General features: G+C 44.4%; 1 protein-coding gene across 1 annotated transcript in view; it reads right to left on the bottom strand.

The window, feature by feature from the left end:
* PDCD11 (programmed cell death 11) overlaps window positions 1–12,936 on the bottom strand; it is a 1,291,633-nt gene that overhangs the window by 1,014,194 nt on the left and 264,503 nt on the right. The window lies entirely within an intron of this gene.

Genomic DNA, 12,936 nt, shown 5'->3' with positions numbered 1-12,936 from the left:
AATTTCGACGTGTGTGGGGCTAGGAGTAGTGCCCTTGGTTTCTCTTGGTTGGCCAGTCGACATGCGCTGCTGCGAATGCGGGGAAGGTTTTGGATCAGATCGATCCGAGGGAACCAGCAAAGACTTCGGTGGCTCTGTTGGCGCTTTCGCCTTTTTCGAAGAAGCCGTCTAAATTGGCATAGGGGTTGTGTGCTTAGTGCGATGCTCATTTACGCCCCTGTCGCCGGGTGTGGCCCCTGTAGCAAGACCAGAGTCGAGCCGGGAAGGGTCCGGAACGGGCGTGGCGGACCTAGAAGTGTCTGCCTCAAGGTCTATAACATCCGCGTTGGAAGTTTGGTCATCCGAAGTACCCCCGTCACTTTCCTTCGGCTGGTGTGGCGGTGGGGGAGGGGTGACATGCCGTACGCGGCTCACCGCTTTACACGGCGCTCCTTAAGGGTCTTGGGCCGAAGGAGTTTGCACGCTGCACACCGCTTCTCGTCGTGCTTTAGGGGGAGACAGGCGTTACACGTCCTGTGTTCGTCCTTCCAAGGATATCGGACCCTACACTTAGGGCAGAATCTAAAAGGAGTCCTTTCCATAGCAAAAGGGAACGATGACCAGACTGCAAGGGAAAAGAGGGGATAGACATACTAAAACAATATGGCCACCCTGACCCCACTCTCCCTACTGTATAGGTCAGCCAGAGGGCCCGACCACGTGGACAATCCGGCCGCCGGATCTTAGGCGCCGAAATCCACAGCCGTAGACTATTCCCCCGTAGTCTTAGTCGAAGTTGTTATTGGCAAAGTGACTTAACGGGGAACAAAACCGACAATTCGGTAAAGATAAACGATGTATCTAGTAAGAGCTCCGCTATAGGGCGACCAGTTATTTGGGCGGAAAAAATAATCTGAGGGACCTCGGCGCGTGAAGGATTTTGGGTACTACACACGTCACGATAGGGATAGTGTTACGGACACGCCTAAATCTGAGATCCTGTTAGGTAAGATTTTCATATTAGTGATACATTTTCCTGACTTGTGTCAACCCCAGATCTTTTTGCTTGGACTTGTGTAAGGGAGTATTCTTAGAAATGTGTTAATATCCTTCTACCTTCGAGACCCCCAGCTCTTTTGCTGGTCTTTAGGACTTTTTTTAATCTCTCATAATTTTAATATGATTTATTCTCTGTGCTTCTTTTGACTTTTGAGTCTGACAAACTCCAAAGGCATCATCTGTACAATGTGACGCACAGCTCTTTCAGTGCAGTAGCACAGGGAAGTCTTTTTGATTACCCAAAGGTTTAAATACTGTTTCCAAGAACAGTGAAGTGAAATTGACTTTACTTGCATTGTGTAACCATCTAGAATCCGCACACACATTCTTACCATAGGGTGCTGGAGGGGTTACTTAGTATCCCCTTCGTCTAGTTTCTCATGTAACATTTTTATGTTCTCCTTTCCACAATTAATGGCTGGTGGCAGTGGAATACTTTTTACTACCATTGTGTGTTTTTACCGCGGGCTGCGTTCGCAGCCACGGTAAGGCACCCATGGGTGCCCATTATCAAAATGGACCCGGTCTTTTTTCTTCATTTCTTGTCGGAAAGGTCCTTCTTGAGATTTACTCTGCGCGCCAAACCAGGTTTGGTCCCTTTGTTCGTTTTGTCTTTGGCGGAATCCACGAGTGAAGCCCGCCTCTGGCTCCAGTATGCATGTCTGGCAGGGACAAAGTGAGGGAGGTGCCCGAAACTCACTGTGCTTAGTCCGCTTGGTTACAGGAATGCACCCAAAGATGATTGGCCGGCTGGCTGTCCAGCAAGGACAGCCACCCGCAGTGTGATTTACAGCTAGGGTGCAATGAATGGGAGAAACCTGAATAAAAGGCAAGGCTTTTTGGCTTGGAAGGCAGAGTCGACCACTGGACGAAGGAATCTGAAGAAGAACTTGGAAGAGGCCTGCTGCAACTCCTCGACCGTTGGTTTGCCTGGTGAAGCCCTGATGCTGTGCTGTAGCTCCAAATTCGCCTTGACTAGAGAAGCCCGGGAAGGATGACTTCTCCCTTTGAGATGGTGGGACCAATCAACTCCAAAGTAAAACCGTCTGGACATCCTCTCGAAGCTGGTTGTATTTTCACTGCTGCTGCTGGAACCGGAACCGAAGAGCCATGGAGAGGAACACCAGATCGTGTGCGTTGCCTTTAAGTCAGACCTGAGCGTTAGGAAAATCCTACGGATTTCCATGATGTAGGACTGACAAAGCCTGAGCCACCTCAACAGAGTGTTGGACCCCAGATGCGCGGACAGTCTGGAAACCGACAACCGCATTGTTGCCATTTGCTGTCAGACGCGAGGAGCTGAAACACAGAAGAACCGCTGCATTGAAGTTTGCCCATTGCTGCCGCGGACCTTCCCATTGCAGAGCAGGAGTCCCCAGATGTCCTCCTTTTTGTCCCCATGACTGAGGCTCAGGAACAACAGGATCTGCAGAGCTGTACAGGAACAGAAGCCAGCTGGAACAATTTCTTCTAACCAGAGGTATTGTAAAGTCGAAGAGAACTTACCTCTTGTTGGGTAGCCCTACTTGCTCTCAGTTGAGACCTGTATTGGTTACCTTGCAGAGTTGCTGAAACTTTGCCCCTGCCAATCCTCCCAGCTTGTGGCCCTTCAAGTGTTCCATTTTCTACAAACATTTCTAAAAACACTGTGCAAGACTTTTTACCTACCTGCAAAAGAAGATCTTCAGCTCCTCTTGACATTGTGCAATTAACATTGGCTTTCCTGGCTGCCTGAGACTCCTCTTTACCTCTGACTTTGTGCTTTGACCTTTCCCCAGGAAAGGGTTAAACTTATTTGCCATTGGAAGGTTTTCAAAAGTACTTACCCGTTTGTGAATTATTTGTTAATCTTTGTTTTACTCCTCTATCTTTTGCACCAAACTCAGTATTACTCTAAATGTACTAGTGATAAATCAATAGTGTCCTAGCTATTTAAGTCACCTGAGGCTGTAGGAAGATTCTGTGTGCCATCCCCAATGGGTATCATCAATTTTAGAGAAACTAAGTGTGTTATGAAGTGTATTTGAATTGCTACATATATTGCTCCCTTCTGAAGAAGGCTTTGCAACTGGCTGTGAAATAAATAATTGTGTTATCAAGAAACCTTGAGTGCAAGTGTTTATTTCAATAACTGCTACTGTGAAACTCTGTCACAACATTACTGCTCACATTGACCCACCTCTTGAGATACGCCTGGCTGCCCGACCACACTACCAACCTGTGTAGTTCAGACTTCTACCAAAGGTTGGGTCCCTATTGCCAGGAGGTCAAGGTTATTGTAGTATACCCTAGGGGTACTGCATACAATCTTGCCTAACAACTTGGTAATTACTCTAACTTGTCCCTAGGCGAGTGGGAATCTTTCTCCTCTCTCACCTAGTCTTTTACTCTTTTTATGGGTGACCTTTTTAGGTCTCTACATAGTGTATGGTTGAAGTTAGAGTTTCCGCATTACATTTGGGCTTAGGCTGGGTTGCCCTTTTGGGCCCCCTGTTAATTTATCTTTCCTATACTTACTTTTCCCAAGTAGTAAAGAGAGATTTTCATCCCCTTTACATTTTGTATGAGTTTTCCAGCACACCCCACCTTATGTGGTGTGCTGGGGGGGATATCATGTATCGCAGCTTACTTACCTGGTAACATTTTGTTACAATTGCAAGTTTCCTTGAATGGCTGGTGGCAGTGTAACTACTTTAATGACTTTTTAGTCTTCATTACTCGCAGGCTGTTAATTGAGCTTCGGTAATACACAGAAGGGCCACCATTTTGCTAAAATGGTGGGCTCCTTTATTCACCATTTCTTGTGCGCTTGCTGTTTCGGAGGTCTTCCCATGCCATTCTAGATGGGAATGACCTCAGCGGCTGTTTTGTCTTCGGCAGGAATCCTGTGGATTCCCCACCCAGGTTCCAAAGTGTCTGAGAAGGCAGGAAGCGAGGGAGGAGTCCAAAACTCTACAGCCCTTTGTCTTTCATCTTGCCTGAAAGGAACAAACTCCTGGTGGGGGGCTGGCTGTCCTTACTGCACAGCCAAGCCACCCCTTGCTGTAAAATGCAGCGAGAGAATGCAGAAGTTGTGATGTAGTTCTTGTTAAATACTCCGAACCTAGAAGCTGACAAGTGGACCACTGGAGCCGAAACCGAAGAGAAATATTAACAAGCAATGGCCGTAGCGATTTCCCAGCGACCAGAGAGCCTGCTGTGTAACCAAAGCCTGCTGTAACCCTTCCTTCCATTCGGCTTGGGGGTCCCGAACGCGATGACTCCTACCCAGAAGCTGGTGAGATCCACTAGACCCAAGAAGAACTGCATTTTGAGCCATCCCACAACATGCTGCAACCTTGCCAGGCTGCAATACACCAGTAACCTGGTACCTTGAGCAATTGTAGGGTGCATTGTCTTCCGAATCAAGCTGAAACCTTGGCCTCCTGCCGGACCTCCAGAGACGTGAGTCGAGTTTGAAAAGTCCCAACAGAGTACTGGACCTTGCAAGTGACGGGAATCCGACCAGCGATATTCAGCCTTCTCCTGACTCCTGAAAAGGGCGCCAAAACCACAGAGCCACATCCAGCCATGAAGAAACTCTTGCAGGAGCCTTCCCCATTGATCCCTGCTGTAAATTCCCTTCCAGTGTCCTGTATTCAGTCTTCATGACAAGGAATTTATCGACCAGGTTTTTGGCTGCAGATCCTGACGTCTTCCTGCTGCAAACTCTTCTTCTGTGCTGAGGTACTATGTTGGCTGCGGTATTTACTTACCTTAAGCCTGTGTGATTTCTGTATAGCTTTTAGGGTGTTTTCTGTGATTGGGAGTCCTCTCGTCCAGTTCACCCAGGCCCACTGCTGGAATCCTCCCACTGTGTCTTTCTGAAGTTCCAGGACCGTAACTAACTCTAAAGTGAAATACTTACTTGTTTGAAGAGACTTCGTCAGGAACTCTGTCTTTGCCTGCAACAGAACCCTATCTCACCCTTCCTACAGCTGGCACCTAGACCAATGGGGTCCCTCTTCTACCTCTGAGAGAACTTATGCAATAGACTAGGGAAGGACTGGGTAAGAAAAGGATTCTGTCTTGAAAAGTATAACAAGTGTTTGAAAGTTACTTACTTGTGAAAGAGCTGGTTGTTAACTTTTGGAACTGCTCACTGAGTGACAGTTCTAAAGGTTATTTCTAACCTTGAATATGTTTTACCATTCTGAAAAGTATATCTACGGTTGTTTTACTCACCTGTGAATTGGTTGTGCCTCTTCACCAAAAGTAATGCTGATGGCTTCACTTTACCATTTCTTTTAGGATATAAATGAAAAAGTATACCAACTGGGTCTTGCTTCCCCTGACATGCTGTTTATCCTGTACAGAAAAAGTTTGCCTTAGGTTCTACCTGCCTTGACTAGCTGGGTGCGATTCTTAGTAAGTGTAAAGAGTTACTGCTTACCTTAGTCTGTGTTCCACTGATCTGAAAAGCAACTATAATTGTAAATTACAACATAAGGTCTTACTCACCTGGTATAACAGTTATCCTGAATGTAGTTCTAGGTTTATACTATTCCATGCACTGGTGTTCCACTATTCAGAAAGGTATACTGGTAACATGGTTGGTTTACTAAGTGATTCATTAACTGAATGTGCATGACTGACCCTTGACTTACTGTAAAGTAATCTAAAAGTAACTGATGGTTTTACTTCCCATGAATAGGCGAGTCCTATACTAAATGTGTTTGATACGGACTGACTACCATAGAAATACTGTTTGTTTTCTAAACCGGCTCTATGCTTTGGTTTGTGTACTTTAAAAAATGTGTGTTGTGTTTTTAGAATTGTGTTTGTATATAATGTGATAGTACTTATTTTCCCAAAATTCCTCTTGGCCCACTTGTATTTTTTTTAAAAGACCTTTATTTTTTACAATACATAGTATTTATTTGGACCATATGTATGCTACAGTTTCTTTGTACCAAGCTACAGCCCTCTCTCACTCCTAAGATAAGCCTGGCTGCTCTGTCTACGCTACCATATACTCAAGTGGTACAGCCTTAGACTAAGAGTGGAGTTTTGTACTTTCTCAGTTATATGGTTTTACTAAACCCTTAGTTGGACTTCAGAAAAACTGTCCTGACGGATCCCACCCTGGAATACACACCTCAGCGGATGTGTTAATATGTATCTACAGCAAATAACTGTTTCTGGGTTCTTACAGCAATCTTGCTCTTCTGCTACACGACCGCTCTCTTATCAGCCCCATTGCACAAGCATACAATGTAAAAGGCAGAAGCTGCATTACAGAAGACCCAATAATACAACATATAGGATTGCAGGTATCAAATTAAAAATTATTGCCAGGTGAGAAAAGCAGCACCTGGGTATAGTGCACCACCAGTAAGAAGGAACTACCTGCCTCTGGGGGAACAAGAAGCTTGTACATTGTGTGCTGTAAATCTAACTCCCACTTGAGAAGTAAAGTAAATGTGTTGTCCATTATTATGCTTTAAATGTCTTCTCGGTGTGTTAGAATAAGGTTTACACATTTCTAGAGCTAATGTTGTATGGTACCAGTTGGCCTTTGGAGTCTGCAGCTCTAGGTAGCAGTTTACAAGCAAACAAGGCTTCCCCAGGCTACAATTAGGGGATAAAACACTTCAGCCAAATGTGCCCCCGATCTTGACATCAAATGGTTCATCCTCAGACACTTAAAAGGCCAAAGTTTAGAAAAACAGCATAGAAAGGGGAATATTTCTAAGACATGTGACTGTATACAATAACAATGGAAAATAATGCCTGCCCACTGCCATTTAGAAATAACAAAATCTGGCGATTCTAGAATGGCTGGCAGCGGGGTAGCAGCTTAACTCAACTGCTCTGGACCTCTCCCTGACAATATTTATAAAGAAATTCTAATGAGTTCCAAGAAAAAGATTGGTGAAGCAGAAAACCCTGCCTCAAAGAAGTCCAAGCAGGTTCCTGAGATGGAGGATACCCCCAGCCTTTCAGATGTCTACAAGACTATTCTTCAGGTGGCCCAAGATGTTAGCGATATTAAGCGGACTATGGCTGAGCTTAATTTGAAAACTGGACAGCGGGATGGCAGGGTCACTGATTTGGAAAAGTCCTCTCTGACTATGAGCTCTGAGATTGCAGGTAGCTTTCAGGCTTACAATAATCTGTGGTCCGATCTGAAGAAAGAGAAGGAACAGCGCCTGGATTTGGAGTTGAGGATCAGGGCAAGAAACATCAGATTGGTTGGTGTGGAGGACTCTGCTGATGATGGTGAAGACTTTTCTTCCTTGGTTTTACAAGTTTTTAGGGACAGTTTTCATTGTACCATCATCAAATTGGAGGACATTGATAACATCTTTAGGATTGGTAAACACCCGAGTGACAAAGCAAGGCATATTTTAGTATACTTTTTGAATCTCAGGTCTAAGGAACGCCTGATGAAAGCTGCCAGGATGGTTGGAAATGCTACATTCAAAACGTAAAGCTGCCTTTGTTTATCCTGACTTTCCTAAGGAAATCCTGCTTCTGAGGAGATCCTTTCGGGGGGCTAAAGAATTGGCCAGACAGCTTGCACTGAGGGCTTTTCTCAGTAAGAATAATGATTTTACTATTGCCTTTCCTGATGGTGAGAAAAGCACAGACTCTGCACTTGCATTAGAGTGGCTGGAAACATAAGAGGGGCATTCCTGTGCCTTCCCTTAACATGGAGTGACCTGGGACCTGCTTTCACCCTCCCCGTTCCCCCTCATGGTTTTTCTTTGGTTTTTATTCTCTTAACGTGTTTATTTTCAGACATTTAAAATGGTGCCATATGTGGATGACAGTTAACGTTATGGCGTTTCAAATAAAGCTTGGAACTTCATTTTGCCTTTGTTTGCCATGTGGTCTTGCTCAAGATTCCTTCTCGAGACTTGGTCCGTGCTGCTGCTGCTTTGCCGCTGTTTGAGTAAAGGACCTTTGTAATATTCTGCCATAACCACGCACGTCCGGAACTTAAGCCTGAGTCAGCTGTTCGGACCGGCGTTTTGTTTCATTTCCCGGGCCGGCTGCACAAGAATACTGACCGCGCGGTTGGTGAAGCTCACAGTCTGCGGTGAGCGGGACGGCGTCATTGCCAGGGCTTGCCCCCCGGACACGACTAGGTATGTGTGCAAGGGCTGCAGACGGTTTCCGGAGTTATGATCCAACGCAGTCATTGGAGGTTCCCAGCTCTGCAAGTTCGGTAGTGTGCCTGGCTACTTCAGAAATCTGCCCAGCGCTGATCCCATGTGCAATTCACTTATGTTTATGGAAAACAACATTGTGTGCACTTTTGTTGAGTATTTATGTTTTACTTTGTTATTTTCTGATGGGCATGGGAACGCATCCAAGTCATCAAGCAAGCATTACATTTACGGTGCATGGGTTGAGGGGGAGGTTTTGTGTCGTCATGTTTCTGGCAGCGCTGGATAACTGATATAATCCATGTCATCCTTTGCTTGGAAAGGCTTCTTGAGCTGCATGTCAGGCTTTCGCCTATTGCTGTCACTCAGACAAGTACATTCTGACAGTGTTGTCAGTTGCAGCAACTGTGGATCACCTTGTTTTGGACGTGCAAAGAGGATGCTGGTTTTGTGATTTTGGGTTCCAATTAGGTCTAACTGGATGTTTAGGAGTATTGGAGCAATGATAGCTGATGACTAAGGATTTCAGCCTTATATATGGGGTTTTGCACTGTATTTCTCTTTATTCTTTTGCATGTTTTTCTCTATGTATTTTTGGTGTGAAGCTTGTTATATCACTGAAGATTTGTGTCATTCAACATTTTGTAGATTCAGTTTGGTGCCTGAATATTCTTCGAAATGCTCTTTTGGTTTATCGGGGGAAGGGGGCTGAAGGCTCTTTGGTGGGTCTGGACATAACTCTTCTTTTACAAATGGAGGATGTTGGATTCTTCAAGGCTAGCAGGTTGGTGCCGGGAATTTATGCAAGCCTCTTGGTTCCTCTTGCTAGCAGTATTATTGATTTAATCATTCATTTCACAAGTTTTCCACTCTGCCTTAAGAGGCGGCACGTTTGGTTGCGAAACGGTGGCTCACCTTATACTTTCTTGGGTATTTGGTGCTGTGTGGTTTATATTTGCGTATATTTTTATGGTTTATTGGGGGATGGAGGATTTTGGGGTTCTTAGGGTAGCCTTTATTGGTTTTTAGGGTTTTATTTGTTCGCTTTCTTGTTCTTTTTTTGGAAATATTACCTTTTGATGCATTAATGATTGTTTTAATGTACCTTGGGAGGGGTCCTGGGATTGGTTCTGAATGTTTCATTTGTTTTTTGGGCTGAATAGACTTCGCAGTCTTATCTGTTCTTTTTGTTTTTTACTTTTTGTTTTGTGTTCATATTTAGGTAAGTTTCATTTTTCCAGTTCTTTTTATATTTTTTTTGCTTCTGATGTTCTAGACCTTCAAGATATAATGGCAACTTCTCACACAGGTGGGGCAGTCAATGACCTGTGTGTTATCTCTTGGAATGTGAATGGGGTCAATAACTTGCTAAAGAAAAAGAAGGTGTTTCATATGTTACAGGACATGCATGTTGACATCTGTTTCTTGCAGGAGACTCATATTTTGGCGGATGAAATTTCTAAGTTGGAAAAGGAGTGGACTGGTTCCGCTTATGGCTCTTCCTTTTCATCAAGGTCAAGGGGCGTGGCCATTTTGTTTCGTAAGAAACTACCTGTTAAAGTTTTAAGAGAATGTGCGGGAAAGGATGGTAGGATGATTGCCTTATTGGTTGAGATTCAGGGGGAGTTGATGACTCTTTGCAATGTGTATGCTCCTACAGTGGACGATGGCTCCTTTTTTTTTAGAATGGTGGCACAGACCCTTTTGGATTTGAATAATTCTAATATTCTACTTGGTGGGGACTTTAATACGGTAGTTGATCCTAAGCTGGATAGAAGTCAGGTCAGGCGTGTGCTGCGTTGTGATTATCATCATGCGCTTAGATCACTCTTGGAGGAACACAACTTGAAAGATACGTGGCGTCTGGAGAAGCTGGATAAGCGTCGATACAGTTTCTTTTCCAGTGCTCGACATGATTTTTACTGGTGGAAGGGTGTCGGAAAGTATTGTCTCTAGTGGTATTGGAAATATTTTATTGAGTGATCATGCCCGTGTTGAGAAAGTTTTTCATGGAAGATGAACACCTCTATCTTATTGGATGATGATATTTTGGAGCGGATTGTTCGGAAGCAAACTATTTTGTTATGGAGAATCGCTCAGAGGAGGTCAGTGTGGCGAACACGTGGGAAGCCTTTAAATGCTGTATGCGTGGTGGTTGTTTAGGGCTGTCTAGTGGTAAACGGAAAAAGGAAGAGAGTAAGAGGCGTGATCTTGATCTTCGTATTGGTGAAATTTCTCGGGATTTGACGCTTGATCCAACTGATTCAGTAAAATTGGCAACTTTGAAAAAACTTAAAGAAATGGAAGACTGACGCTGAGGGCAGAGCGTAGCTTGTTCTATTCTAAGAATACTTATTTCGAAAAGGGAGAACGTTGTGACAGATGGCTGGCATACCGATTGAAGAAAAGGATTTCAGAGTCAGTAATTGCTTCTATAGTTGACCGGGAGGATTGAATTACATTTGATCCCAATAAAATTAACTCAATTTTTCGTGACTTCTAGGAGAATAACTGGTAGGGGTGAAGACTTCTTTGATAATTTGAATTTGCCTAGGGATACTGAATGTGCTCTTCTGGGTGAAATGATAACGGTTGATGAGATCAAAAGTGTGATTTCAGGGCTGAATGTGGGTAAATCCCTGGGCCCAGATGGCCTCCCTTGTGAGTTTTATAGGATCCTCCCGAACTCAGCCTTAGAGCTCTTGAGAGATATGTTTGTTTCTAGCAAACTGGATGGGATGTGGCCTAAAAGTACTAACCATGCATCTATTTCGGTCTTTGTGAAAAAGGGTAAGGACTGTAATCATCCGGCTAGTTATCGTCCAATCAACCTTATCAATACCGATAAGATTCTTGCCAAAGTTCTTGCTATGCGTCTGGTACAGTTCTTGCCCGCTTTGATTGGTGAGGAACAGTCTGGATTCATGAAAATCGGCATACGTCCAGTAATATCAGGAGGTTGTTGCTTACAATGGAAATGGCGGATAGGATGGGCTGTGATGCCGCTGTCCTTTCCCTAGATGCGGAGAAAGCTTTCGACAGGGTTAGTTGGGATTACTTGTATTCAGTACTGAGAAGGATGAATCTGGGTGAGGATTTCATATCTTGGGTTGCTCTTCTGTATGCCCGACCGACGGCTGACGTTAAGACTAACGGGGGAGTTTCGGACCCTTTTTGTTTGGAGCACGGCACGCGTCAAGGTTGTCCTTTTTCTCCTCTGTTTTTCATTTTAGCAATTGAGCCTCTTGCAATTAGAAACCAAAAATGAACCAAGTTTGCAAGGTGTCGGTTGTTGGTGTGTTGTGCAGAAGGCTTGGCTTTATGCGGATTACCTCCTATTAGTGCTGAAGGATTTGCAGGTGTCCTTGCCCAGTCTGATGCAGATTTTGTCTGATTTTCATGATTGTTCAGGCTACAAAATTAACCGCTTGAAGTCAGAAATGTTGCCTCTGTCGAATAGATGTGATAAGACTCTAGTTACGGGCTGGGGTTTACTTGGTGTGATGTGCGCTTGCGTTATTTGGGGGTATGGTTGACGTATCCTCTTTCCAGGACGGTTAAAGTGAACATGAGTGTGGTTATTCGAGATTATAAATTGGATTTGGAAAGGTGGTCCATGCTTAATCTTTCCCTCAGGGGTAAAGTCAATGCCCTGAAAATGAATACAGCACCAAGGATTAACTTTGTATCTAGCATGCTTCCATTGAAAATTAAGAGTTGTTACTGGAATGATTTAGACCGTTTTGTTCAGGAATTTTTATGGGACAAAAAACCTCCAAGGCTTAGTCTATGGAAGTTGCAGCTTCCAGTATATTTGGTTGGTTTAGGGGTACCGAATTTTCGGGCCTACCATTTGGCCTTTTCTGCGCCTTCTTTTGTTCCATTTTTGACAGGTGAATTGGACAGCAGGGCGGTCGCGGAGTCGAGTGCCTATGGGCCGCTGGGCCCGGAAGCCTTGTTGACCACTAATACAAAGGTTCCTGGTGGTAGTTTGTTGGCAACGTCATTTTTGCGCAATTCATGGATTGCAGTCTCGTCATTGCTTGGTCGAGACGCATTTAAGTGCAAGAATGCCTCTATCTGGCTGAATCCTAGGATTAAGGATAATTCGAGGACAGTTTTTTTGGCCCAAATGGTTTTTGATGGATATTAAACAGGTCTCCGATTTGGGGAATGATGATCGGTGGTTGACTACTGCTGAGCTGAGAGAGAAATGGAATTTTGATAGTTTATCAGACTCTGCTTATAGACGCCTGAAGAGGGCTCTTGGTGAGGTGGACTGGTCTGACTCTTTGGATATGAGCGTTTTTCTGGCGGATTCCAGTGGGAAGAGTGGTGGTCTGGCCAGTAGGCTTTACAAGCTAATTGTGTCCCATTATCGGAATAATGACAATTTACGGAGAGTTTGGAGCGAGATAATTTTATCAGAGATTGATGTAGATGCTTGGCAGAATATGTGTGGTACTGTATCTTTGTGTTCGCTGAATCTAAGTGAAAGGTCTCGACAAATCAAGATCCTGACTCGTGTGTATTGGTGTCCTGAAACACTTCATAAAAGAGGCATGTCTGACAGTTCAGACTGTTGGGGTTGCGTTCAGACAGTTGGGTCACTGGAACACATGTTGTGGAGCTGTGTGAGGGTCAGAGATTTTTGGAGTGAGGTTTGATGTGTGCGTCAGGATTGCTGGTGGAGGGTCTGTCCTTGATTTTAGGACGGTAGTCCTGGGTGATGATTCTGGATTGG

This window comes from Ambystoma mexicanum, chromosome 8, assembly GCF_040938575.1.
Source record: "Ambystoma mexicanum isolate Mex_15411 chromosome 8, UKY_AmexF1_1, whole genome shotgun sequence".
Lineage (NCBI taxonomy): Eukaryota > Metazoa > Chordata > Amphibia > Caudata > Ambystomatidae > Ambystoma > Ambystoma mexicanum.
This window is presented reverse-complemented; position numbering and strand designations above follow the sequence as displayed.